The sequence below is a fragment of the Pleurodeles waltl genome, chromosome 11, assembly GCF_031143425.1.
Source record: "Pleurodeles waltl isolate 20211129_DDA chromosome 11, aPleWal1.hap1.20221129, whole genome shotgun sequence".
In the NCBI taxonomy this organism is placed as follows: Eukaryota; Metazoa; Chordata; class Amphibia; order Caudata; family Salamandridae; genus Pleurodeles; species Pleurodeles waltl.
This window is the reverse complement of record NC_090450.1, coordinates 1017742091-1017755114: the sequence shown is the minus strand read 5'-3', so window position 1 is coordinate 1017755114 and position 13024 is coordinate 1017742091.

The window sequence follows — 13024 nt, the reverse complement described above, 5'->3', positions numbered from 1 at the left end:
TCTCTGACGTCACCTGGTGGCACTGGCCACTCAGAGCAGTCCAGTGTGCCAGCAGCACCTCTGTTTCCAAGATGGCAGAGGTCTGGAGCACACTGGAGGAGCTCTGGACACCTCCCAGGGGAGGTGCAGGTCAGGGGAGTGGTCACTCCCCTTTCCTTTGTCCAGTTTCGCGCCAGAGCAGGGGCTAAGGGGTCCCTGAACCGGTGTAGACTTGCTTATGCAGAATTGGGCACATCTGTGCCCAACAAAGCATTTCCAGAGGCTGGGGGAGGCTACTCCTCCCCTGCCTTCACACCATTTTCCAAAGGGAGAGGGTGTCACACCCTCTCTCAGAGGAAGTTCTTTGTTCTGCCATCCTGGGCCAGGCCTGGCTGGACCCCAGGAGGTCAGCTGCCTGTCAGAGGGGTTGGCAGCAGCAGCAGCTGCAGTGAAACCCCAGGAAGGGCAGTTTGGCAGTACCAGGGTCTGTGCTACAGACCACTGGGATCATGGGATTGTGCCAACTATGCCAGGATGGCATAGAGGGGGCAATTCCATGATCATAGACATGTTACATGGCCATATTCGGAGTTACCATGGTGAAGCTACATATAGGTAGTGACCTATATGTAGTGCACCCGTGTAATGGTGTCCCCGCACTCACAAAGTTCAGGGAATTGGCTCTGAACAATGTGGGGGCACCTTGGCTAGTGCCAGGGTGCCCTCACACTAAGTAACTTTGCACCTAACCTTTACCAGGTAAAGGTTAGACATATAGGTGACTTATAAGTTACTTAAGTGCAGTGTAAAATGGCTGTGAAATAACGTGGACGTTATTTCACTCAGGCTGCAGTGGCAGGCCTGTGTAAGAATTGTCAGAGCTCCCTATGGGTGGCAAAAGAAATGCTGCAGCCCATAGGGATCTCCTGGAACCCCAATACCCTGGGTACCTCAGTACCATATACTAGGGAATTATAAGGGTGTTCCAGTAAGCCAATGTAAATTGGTAAAATTGGTCACTAGCCTGTTAGTGACAATTTGGAAAGAAATGAGAGAGCATAACCACTGAGGTTCTGATTAGCAGAGCCTCAGTGAGACAGTTAGTCACTACACAGGTAACACATTCAGGCACACCTATGAGCACTGGGGCCCTGGGTTACCAGGGTCCCAGTGACACATACAACTAAAACAACATATATACAGTGAAAAATGGGGGTAACATGCCAGGCAAGATGGTACTTTCCTACACAACCCCCCCCCAAACGAAGGACAATAAGACTAGCCATGACCTGATGAGTCTTCATTGTCTAAGTGGAAATATCTGGAGAGTCCATCTGCATTGGAGTGGCTACTCCCAGGTCTATGTTCCACTGTATAGTCCATTCCCTGTAGGGATATGGACCACCTCAACAATTTAGGATTTTCACCTTTCATTTGTTTTAGCCAAAGTAGAGGTTTGTGGTCTGTCTGAACAATGAAGTGAGTGCCAAACAGGTATGGCCTCAACTTCTTCAGAGCCCAGACCACAGCAAAGGCCTCCCTCTCAATGGCAGACCAACGCTTTTCTCTAGGGGTCAACCTCCTACTAATAAAAGCAACAGGTTGATCCTGGCCCTCAGAATTAAGTTGTGATAGGACTGCCCCTACTCCTAATTCAGATGCATCAGTTTGGACATAGAATTTTTTAGAGTAACAAGGGCTTTTCAGGACAGGTGCAGAGCACATGGCCTGCTTCAGCTCCTCAAAAGCTTTCTGACAGTTTGCTGTCCATAATACCTTTTTAGGCATTTTCTTGGATGTGAGGTCATTAAGAGGGGCTGCAATGGAGCCATAGTTCTTAATGAACCTCCTGTAGTACTCAGTGAGGCCTAGAAAGGCTTGCACCTGAGTCTGAGTGGTAGGGGGAACCCAATCAATAATAGTTTGGATTTTCCCCTGAAGTGGTGCAATCTGTTCCCCACCAACAAGGTGTCCCAGATAAACCACCTTACCCTGCCCTATCTGGCACTTTGAAGCCTTGATAGTGAGGCCTGCCTTTTGCAGGGCCTCTAAAACTTTCCATAGGTGGACCAGGTGATCATCCCAGCTGGAGCTAAAGACAGCTATATCGTCCAAATATGCTGCACTGAAAGCTTCCAGCCCTTGCAGGACTGTGTTCACCAACCTCTGAAAAGTGGCAGGTGCATTTTTCAAACCAAAAGGAATTACAGTAAACTGGTAATGTCCTCCAATGGTAGAAAATGCAGTCTTAGATTTAGCATCTTCTGATAATTTGATCTGCCAATACCCTGCAGTCAAATCAAAAGTGCTTAGATACTTGGCAGATGCCAGTGTATCTATAAGCTCATCTGCCCTGGGTATAGGGTGAGCATCAGTTTTGGTTACCAAGTTGAGACCTCTATAGTCTACACAAAACCGCATTTCTTTCTTTCCATCTTTAGAATTGGGTTTTGGTACCAGTACCACAGGAGAAGCCCATGGACTGTCAGAGTGCTCAACCACTCCTAGTTCCAACATTTTCTGAACTTCTTGCTTTATGCAGTCCCTGACATGGTCAGGCTGCCTATAGATCTTACTTTTGACAGGTAAACTGTCTCCAGTATCTATAGTGTGCTCACACCAAGAAGTGGTGCCTGGCACAGTAGAGAAGAGTTCTGAAAATTGTCCTAGGAGATTTATGCAATGGTCTTTCTGCTCAGCAGTAAGACAATCTGCCAAAACTACCCCTTCCACAAGAGCATCTTGTTCTGTGGAAGAGAAGAGATCAGGTAGAGGATCACTGTCTTCTTCCTGTCCCTCATCAGTTGCCATGAACAGGGTGAGATCAGCCCTGTCATAGTAGGGTTTCAGGCGGTTGACATGGAGCACCCTAAGGGGACTCCTGGCAGTGCCTAAGTCAACCAAGTATGTGACTTCACCCTTTTTTTCAACAATTGTGTGGGGACCACTCCATTTATCTTGGAGTGCTCTTGGGGCCACAGGCTCCAAGACCCATACTTTCTGCCCTGGTTGGTACTGAACCAAAACAGCCTTCTGATCATGCCATTGCTTCTGGAGCTCTTGGCTGGCCTGAAGGTTTTTACTGGCCTTTTTCATGTACTCAGCCATCCTTGATCTGAGGCCAAGTACATAGTCCACAATATCCTGCTTAGGAGCTTTTAAAGGTTGTTCCCAACCCTCCTTTACAAGTGTGAGTGGACCCCTAACAGGGTGTCCAAAAAGAAGTTCAAAAGGGCTGAAGCCCACTCCTTTCTGGGGTACCTCCCTGTAGGCAAAAAGGAGGCATGGTAGAAGGATATCCCATCTCCTGCGGAGTTTTTCAGGGAGACCCATAATCATGCCTTTGAGAGTTTTATTAAATCTCTCCACCAGTCCATTTGTTTGTGGATGATAGGGTGTTGTGAACTTGTACGTTACACCACACTCCTTCCACATGGCCTTTAAGTATGCAGACATGAAATTGCTGCCTCTGTCTGATACTACTTCTTTTGGGAAGCCCACCCTGGAAAATATTCCCAGGAGGGCCTTTGCCACTGCAGGAGCTGTAGTGGTCCTTAAAGGAATAGCTTCAGGATATCATGTGGCATGGTCCACTACCACCAAGATAAACCTATTGCCTGAAGCAGTAGGAGGGTCAAGGGGGCCAACTATGTCAACCCCTACCCTTTCAAAGGGAACCCCAACCACAGGCAGTGGGATAAGGGGTGCCTTTGGAGTGCCACCTGTCTTGCCACTGGCTTGACAGGTTTCACAGGACTTACAAAATTCCTTTGTGTCCTCAGACATCCTAGGCCAATGAAACAAAGGAACCAATCTGTCCCAAGTTTTCATTTAACCCAGGTGCCCAGCTAGGGGAATGTCATGTGCCAGTGTTAGGAGGAACTTTCTGTACTCCTGAGGAATCACTAATCTCCTGGCAGCTCCAGGTTTAGGATCCCTATGCTCAGTGTACAAGAGGTTGTCCTCCCAGTAAACTCTGTGAGAGTCACTGACATCCCCATTAGCCTGTTTGACAGCTTGCTGTCTGAGACCCTCTAATGTGGGACAGGTTTGCTGTGCCACACTCAGCTCCTCTCTGGCAGGCCCCCCTTCACCCAAAAGCTCAGCAGTGTCTGCTTCCAGCTCCTCTGGTGTAGGTTCTGCACAGGGAGGGAATTCTTCTTCCTCAGAAGTAGACTCCACTGTAGAGGGAGGGATAGTAGGAAGTGGTTTGCTTCTACTAGCCCTAGCTTTAGGGAGCACTTGGTCCATTGTTCCAGGATCCAAGCTTCCCTGTACTTTTTGCTTTTTGGCCTGAGCCCTTGTCAAAGCAAAAATATGCCCTGGAATGCCCAGCATTGCTGCATGGGCCTCCAACTCCACATCTGACCAAGCTGATGTCTCCAAATCATTCCCTAATAGACAGTCTACAGGTAAATCTGAAGCTACCACAACTTTCTTTGGACCAGTTACCCCCCCCAGTTGAGATTTACAACAGCCATGGGGTGGCTTTGTGTTATGTTGTGAGCATCGGTTACTTGGTACTGGTGTCCAAGTATGTGTTGTTCAGGGTGCACCAGTTTCTCAATCACCATTGTGACACTGGCACCTGTGTCCCTGTAGGCCTGGACCTCAACACCATTTATTAGGGTTAGTTGCTTGTACTTCTCCAAGTTATGGGGGCAAGCAACCAAAGTGGCTAAATCAATAGCCCCTTCAGAGACTAAAGTAGCCTCTGTGGTCTCCCTAATCAGACCAACCCCAACTAAATTACCAAAAGTGAGTCCAGCTACTCCCTTGGATTGGCTATTAGTAGGTTTGCTCCCACCACCACTGCTATTAGTAGGGACACTAGGTGTAGCAGTAGGGGTTGTAGTGGTAGGAGCTGTGGTGCCTTTCTTTGGACAACTGGGATCTGTTGTCCAATGGCCTTTTATTTTACATAAATAGCACCATGGTTTCTTTTCCTTGTTCTGATTAAAGGAGGATTTGGACCCACCACCCCGACCAGAGTGTTTTTGTGGGCCTGATGAAGACTCATTTTTAGATTTGTTCCCACCCTTGTCAGAAGACTTACCATCCTTCTTTTTGTTGCCATCTTTGTCACCCCCTGTATGAACTTTTCTGTTCACTCTTGTTCTGACCCATTTGTCTGCCTTCTTTCCCAATTCTTGGGGAGAGGTCAGATCAGAGTCCACCAAGTACTGGTGCAACAAATCAGACACACAATTATTAAGAATATGCTCTCTCAGGATGAAGTTATACAGGCTGTCATAATCAGTCACTTTACTGCCATGTAACCACCCCTCCAAGGCCTTCACTGCCTGGTCAATGAAATCAACCCAGTCTTGTGAAGACTCCTTTTTGGTCTCTCTGAACTTTATCCTGTACTGTTCAGTGGTTAAGCCATAACCATCCAGGAGTGCATTCTTGAGAACTTGGAAATTATTAGCATCATTTTCTTTCACAGTAAGGAGCCTATCCCTACCTTTTCCACTAAATGATAGCCATAGGATAGCAGCCCTCTGCCTTTGAGGGACATCCTGTACAACACAGGCCCTCTCAAGTGCAGCAAACCACTTGTTAATTTCATCCCCCTCCTTGTAAGGGGGAACTATCTTGTGCAGATTCCTGGAATCATGCTCTTTTGCAGGATGACTATGGGGAATACTGCTGCTGCCACCATGGGTATCTAAACCCAACTTCTGTCTTTCCTTCTCCAATTCAAAAGACTGTCTATCCAAATCCAGCTGTTGCTTTTTAAGCTTCAGTCTGGTTTGTTCCACCCTCAACTTATTGAGTTCCCTCTCTAACATTCTGTCATCAGGGTTGGTGGGAGGGACATTTCTAGAAACAGAGCTATGATGGGAATGAACAGAAGGAGACCTGTCCCTTACAGAAGCCAACTTAACAGCTTGGTTTACAGAAACATTACTACCAGTATGGTGAGAATAAATGCTTTTGCTATGATGTGAGACAACACTATTTATTTGGTGTGACTCATCATCATTACCATCTATGCTAGATTGTCTAGTAATGGGCAGGCTAGGAAGTTTCTTCCCTGAATCTTTTCCTGGGGGAGTCCCTGAATCAGATTGGGAACTATTAGGTACTTTTTCAACAGATGGGGCACCTATGGCCTTATCCTGTTCTCTAAGCATGTTAAGTAATAGTTCCAAGGCAGGATTCTTCCCTACACTCAAACCTCTCTCTATACAGAGACTCCTTGCTCTTTTCCAGCTAAGGTTGTCATATGCAAGTTTGGACAGATCAACACCTTGGCCTGTGCCAGACATTTTTTAGAGAGAGTTAAAGTGATAGAAAAAGAGAAAAAAAAATTCAGAACTTTTTGGAAAGACAGAAAAAACTTTTTAAACTTTTAAGAACTTTTTGAAAGTTTAGGAGTACTTTTCAGCACTTAGAAAAGAGTGAAAAGAGGAAATGCAAAACTTTTTGGCTATGTGTATATACACTGACCTTGTTTTGTATATTTTTCTCTTATGAAAAGTACAATGACAAGAGTGGTAAGTAGTCTCAAGCACTTATCCCACCACTGCACAACCAATGTAGGAAGCTGGACTGGCTTGTAGTGAGTACCAAGGGGTACTTGCACCTTGCACCAGGCCCAGTTATCCCTTATTAGTGTATAGGGTGTCTAGCAGCTTAGGCTGATAGATAATGGTAGCTTAGCAGAGCAGCTTAGGCTGAACTAGGAGACGTGTGAAGCTACTACAGTACCACTTAGTGTCACATGCACAATATCATAAGAAAACACAATACACAGTTATACTAAAAATAAAGGTACTTTATTTTTATGACAATATGCCAAAGTATCTTAGAGTGTACCCTCAGTGAGAGGATAGGAAATATACACAAGATATATATACACAATAGCAAAAATATGCAGTATAGTCTTAGAAAACAGTGCAAACAATGTATAGTTACATTAGGATGCAATGGGGAAACATAGGGATAGGGGCAACACAAACCATATACTCCAAAAGTGGAATGCGAACCACGAATGGACCCCAAACCTATGTGACCTTGTAGAGGGTCGCTGGGACTATTAGAAAATAGTGAGAGTTAGCAAAATAACCCTCCCCAAGACCCTGAAAAGTGAGTGCAAAGTGCACTAAAGTTCCCCTAAGGACAAAATAGTCATGTTAGAGGAATAATGCAGGAAAGACACAAACCAGCAATGCAACAACTGTGGATTTCCAATCTAGGGTACCTGTGGAACAAGGGGACCAAGTCCAAAAGTCACAAGCAAGTCGGAGATGGGCAGATGCCCAGGAAATGCCAGCTGCGGGTGCAAAGAAGCTTCGACTGGACAGAAGAAGCTGAGGTTTCTGCAGGAACGAAAAGGGCTAGAGACTTCCCCTTTGGTGGACGGATCCCTCTCACCTTGGAGAGTCGTGCAGAAGTGTTTTCCCGCCGAAAGGACGCCAACAAGCCTTGCTAGTTGCAAATCGTGCGTTTGGCGTTTTTGGACGCTGCCGGGGCCCAGGAGGGACCAGGAGGTCGCAAATTGGACCTGAAGAGAGAGGGGACGTCGATCAAGACAGAGAGCCCTCACTGAAGCAGGTAGAACCCGGAGAAGTGCCAGAACCAGGCACTATGAAGATGCGTGAAACAGTGCTCGCCGAAGTTGCACAAAGGAGTCCCACGTCGCCGGAGACCAACTTAGAAAGTCGTGCAATGCAGGTTAGAGTGCCGTGGACCCAGGCTTGGCTGTGCACGAAGGATTTCCGCCGGAAGTGCACAGGGGCCGGAGTAGCTGCAAAGTCGCGGTTCCCAGCAATGCAGCCCAGCGAGGTGAGGCAAGGACTTACCTCCACCAAACTTGGGCTGAAGAGTCACTGGACTGTGGGGGTCACTTGGACAGAGTCGCTGGATTCGAGGGACCTCGCTCGTCGTGCTGAGAGGAGACCCAAGGGACCGGTGATGCAGCTTTTTGGTGCCTGCGGTTGCAGGGGGAAGATTCCGTCGACCCACGGGAGATTTCTTCGGAGCTTCTGGTGCAGAGAGGAGGCAGGCTACCCCCACAGCATGCACAAGCAGGAAAACAGTCGAGAAGGCGGCAGGATCAGCGTTACAGAGTTGCAGTAGTCGTCTTTGCTACTATGTTGCAGGTTTGCAGGCTTCCAGCGCGGTCAGCGGTCGTTTCCTTATCAGAAGGTGAAGAGAGAGATGCAGAGGAACTCGGATGAGCTCTTGCATTCGTTATCTGAAGTTTCCCCAGAGACAGAGACCCTAAATAGCCAGAAAAGAGGGTTTGGCTACCTAGGAGAGAGGAAAGGCTACTAACACCTGAAGGAGCCTATCAGCAGGAGTCTCTGACGTCACCTGGTGGCACTGGCCACTCAGAGCAGTCCAGTGTGCCAGCAGCACCTCTGTTTCCAAGATGGCAGAGGTCTGGAGCACACTGGAGGAGCTCTGGACACCTCCCAGGGGAGGTGCAGGTCAGGGGAGTGGTCACTCCCCTTTCCTTTGTCCAGTTTCGTGCCAGAACAGGGGCTAAGGGGTCCCTGAACCGGTGTAGACTGGCTTATGCAGAATTGGGCACATCTGTGCCCAACAAAGCATTTCCAGAGGCTGGGGGAGGCTACTCCTCCCCTGCCTTCACACCATTTTCCAAAGGGAGAGGGTGTCACACCCTCTCTCAGAGGAAGTTCTTTGTTCTGCCATCCTGGGCCAGGCCTGGCTGGACCCCAGGAGGTCAGCTGCCTGTCTGAGGGGTTGGCAGCAGCTACAGTGAAACCCCAGGAAGGGCAGTTTGGCAGTACCAGGGTCTGTGCTACAGACCACTGGGATCATGGGATTGTGCCAACTATGCCAGGATGGCATAGAGGGGGCAATTCCATGATCATAGACATGTTACATGGCCATATTCGGAGTTACCATGGTGAAGCTACATATAGGTAGTGACCTATATGTAGTGCACGCATGTAATGGTGTCCCCGCACTCACAAAGTTCAGGGAATTGGCTCTGAACAATGTGGGGGCACCTTGGCTAGTGCCAGGGTGCCCTCACACTAAGTAACTTTGCACCTAACCTTTACCAGGTAAAGGTTAGACATATAGGTGACTTATAAGTTACTTAAGTGCAGTGTAAAATGGCTGTGAAATAACGTGGACGTTATTTCACTCAGGCTGCAGTGGCAGGCCTGTGTAAGAATTGTCAGAGCTCCCTATGGGTGGCAAAAGAAATGCTGCAGCCCATAGGGATCTCCTGGAACCCCAATACCCTGGGTACCTCAGTACCATATACTAGGGAATTATAAGGGTGTTCCAGTAAGCCAATGTAAATTGGTAAAATTGGTCACTAGCCTGTTAGTGACAATTTGGAAAGAAATGAGAGAGCATAACCACTGAGGTTCTGATTAGCAGAGCCTCAGTGAGACAGTTAGTCACTACACAGGTAACACATTCAGGCACACTTATGAGCACTGGGGCCCTGGGTTACCAGGGTCCCAGTGACACATACAACTAAAACAACATATATACAGTGAAAAATGGGGGTAACATGCCAGGCAAGATGGTACTTTCCTACAAGCGCCACTTTCCTAGCGCCCCTTAGCACCCCCTACTGCCACAATGTGTGCACCGTATCCAGGATACGGCGCACCATGGTGCAGGGTAGGGGGCAATAGCGTCATTTTTATTGACGCTATTGATGTACTCTGCAGGAGCAGCGTTAAAAGAGCCCCAAAAATAATGCAAGGAAATCTTTTAGATTTCCTTGCCCCATTTTTTTGCCCCCCCTAATGAGGGAACGCCCTCTTTGCATACAATATGCCTGGGACAGGCATAACGTGGTGCATAGGGGTCCAAAGTGGTGCAATACAGGCATTGTGCCACTTTGTAAATGTGGCGCGAGGATTTTTGCCTCATTGGGCCATGTTAGAAATGGGGTTTTTGGTTGGCAGTCAGGTTGCCCTCTGTCCAAGCAAGAACCCTCACTCTAGTCAGGGTAAGTCACACACAATCCAAAATTATCCTGTGCCCACCCTCTGGTAGCTTGGCACGAGCAGTCAGGCTTACCTTAGAAGGCAATGTGTAAAGCATTTTTGTAATAAATCATACAATAACATAATATAGCACCACAAAAATACACGACAGTGTTTAGAAAAATATATAATATTTATATGGGTATTTGCAGGTCAAAACGATCAAAGATGCAATATGAATTTGTAAAGATATTACTAAAAAGTGATATGAAGTGTCTTAAGTCTTTAAAAAGCAAACAAAGTCTCTTTCAAGCACAAAGTACCTGGTTTGGAGTGGAAAATCTCCGCAAAGGGCCGCAGAAGAAGAGATACGTGGGAAAATGGTGTGTGCGTCGATTTCTCCCCTGCATACACGGACTTGCGTCGTTATTTTTCACGCGGGAAGTTGTGCGTCGTTTTCCGGCGCGCGGACAGTCTCTTTTTGTGGGTCGCAGGATTACCAGATGTCCCGGGGTCTGTGCGTGGATTCTACAGCTTGTTTTCTGGCTGTGCGTCGTTCCGCGAGGCTGTGCGTCGAAGTTTCGTTCTCACAGCAGGCGTCGCGTCGATTTCCCCTCTGGAAGTTGGGCGGCGTTGTCCTTGCAAGGCTGTGCGTCAAATTTCCGGTCGCCCCAAACGCATCGCGTCGATCAGGGTCGGTGTGCGGTGATTTTCTCGCCACGGAGCAAGCTGTGCGTCAAAATTTTCGGCGCACGAAGAGTCCAAATGAAAAAGAGAAGTCTTTTTGGTCCTGAGACTTCAGGGAACAGGAGGCAAGCTCTATCCAAGCCCTTGGAGAGCACTTTTACAGCCAGACAAGAGTTCAGCAAGGCAGGTGGCCAACAGCAAGGCAGCAAGGCAGCAGTCCTTTGTAGAAAGCAGACAGGTGAGTCCTTTGAGCAGCCAGGCAGTTCTTCTTGGCAGGATGTAGTTTCTGGTTCAGGTTTCTTCTCCAGCAAGTGTCTGATGAGGTAGGGCAGAGGCCCTGTTTTATACTAAATTGTGCCTTTGAAGTGGGGGTGACTTCAAAGAGTGGCTAAGAAATGCACCAGGTCCCCTTTCAGTTCAATCCTGTCTGCCAGGTTCCCAGTAGGGGGTGTGACAGTCCTTTGTGTGAGGGCAGGCCCTCCACCTTCCCAGCCCAGGAAGACACATTCAAAATGCAGATGTATGCAAGTGAGGCTGAGTACCCTGTGTTTGGGGTGTGTCTGAGTGAATGCACAAGAAGCTGTCGACTAAACCTAGCCAGACGTGGATTGAAAGGCACAGAAAGATTTAAGTGCAAAGAAATGCTCACTTTCTAAAAGTGGCATTTCTAGAATAGTAATATTAAATCCGACTTCACCAGTCAGCAGGATTTTGTATTACCATTCTGGCCATACTAAATATGACCTTCCTGCTCCTTTCAGATCAGCAGCTGCCACTTCAACAATGTATGAGGGCAGCCCCAATGTTAGCCTATGAAGGGAGCAGGCCTCAAAGTAGTGTAAAAACGAATTTAGGAGTTTTACACTACAAGGACATGTAAACTACACAGGTACATGTCCTGCCTTTTACCCACACAGCACCCTGCTCTAGGGATTACCTAGGGCCCACATTAGGGGTGATTTATATGTAGAAAAAGGGGAGTTTTAGGCTTGGCAAGTACTTTTAAAAGCCAAGTCGAAGTGGCAGTGAAACTGCACACACAGGCCTTGCAATGGCAGGCCTGAGACAAGGTTAAGGGGCTACTGAAGTGGGTGGCAGAATCAGTCCTGCAGGCCCACTAGTAGCATTTAATCTACAGGCCCTACACACATATAGTGCATTCTACTAGGGACTTGCAAGTAAATTAAATGGCCAATCATGGATAAACCAATCAATAGTATAATTTACACAGAGAGCATATGCACTTTAGCACTGGTTAGCAGTGGTAAAGTGCCCAGAGTTCAAAAGCCAACAACAACAGGTCAGAAAAAATAGGAGGAAGGAAGCAAAAAGTTTGGGGATGACCCTGTCAAAATAGCCAGGTCCAACATGACCCCATCACCAGCCTAAAGCCAGGGGAGAACAATCACTATCCTGATGTACTTCCCTGTTTGAGGCGACAGAACAAGGACCCAGGCCCACAACAGCAGGGGCACGCTCCAGTTCTTCACCTTCCTGACTCCAATTGGATCCCTCTGTCCATACTCTCAGGGCCCACTAAGCCAACCCATGGGGAACCTTTCTCCTTACCTGTGTCCCATCTGTGCAGCACCTAACCTTACTTTGCTCACAGATGTATCCCAGGAGCAGGATAGTACCACCAGGACTAACACAGTGGTGTTGCCCACTAAGCCTGGGGTGTGATACTTGTCCCCTCCCCAGGGGTAACTCTGTCCACCCGGACAGCAAGCCACAGTGGTTACTGACAGCTGTCAGGGATGAGAGCCAGGCCCCAGGCCTCTCAAAGCTCTCCAACCACTGTGGCTGTGGAGAGTGGGGGGCAGTAGCCCCGGGTGCTAGACACCCTTTAACCACTCTCCCTTCCACCAGGTCGTGGGATGACAGCCTGAACCTGGTCCTCCCCTCTGGGGCTCTGTACCCTCCCTCCTGGAGCGGTACCCCCAGAGTCCAACATGGTCAGGGTGCTCATAGAAGCCACCCTGCACCATTTCTCCACTAGTGCAGGGCTGTTAACCTGCAACTGGCCCTCCAACCTGGGGTCTGTACCTTCAGGTTGGACTAGGGCCCGGGGTGAGGCTTCCCTCCCCCTGCCCTCCCTTCTGGGGTCCAGAACCCTCTAACTAGGAGTGGCCTCCTCAGAAGACAGCATGGTAGGGGCACTGTTATCAGTAGCCCCTCCCTCCAGGTCCGGGGGGACACCCTGAACCTGGTCCTCCAGCCCGGGGCCTGTGCCCTCAGACTGCATCACTGCCTGGCAAACCAGGTCTTTCTGGGGGGCACGCCTACCCCCCACCAGGTCAGAGTTTAACCTCTGAACCTGGCCATCCAACTCAGAGTCACCACCCTGAGGTTGAACAATTGCCTGGCACGCCAGGACTTCCTGGGGGGCACACTGACCCCCCACCAGGTCAGAGTTTAACCTCTGAAAC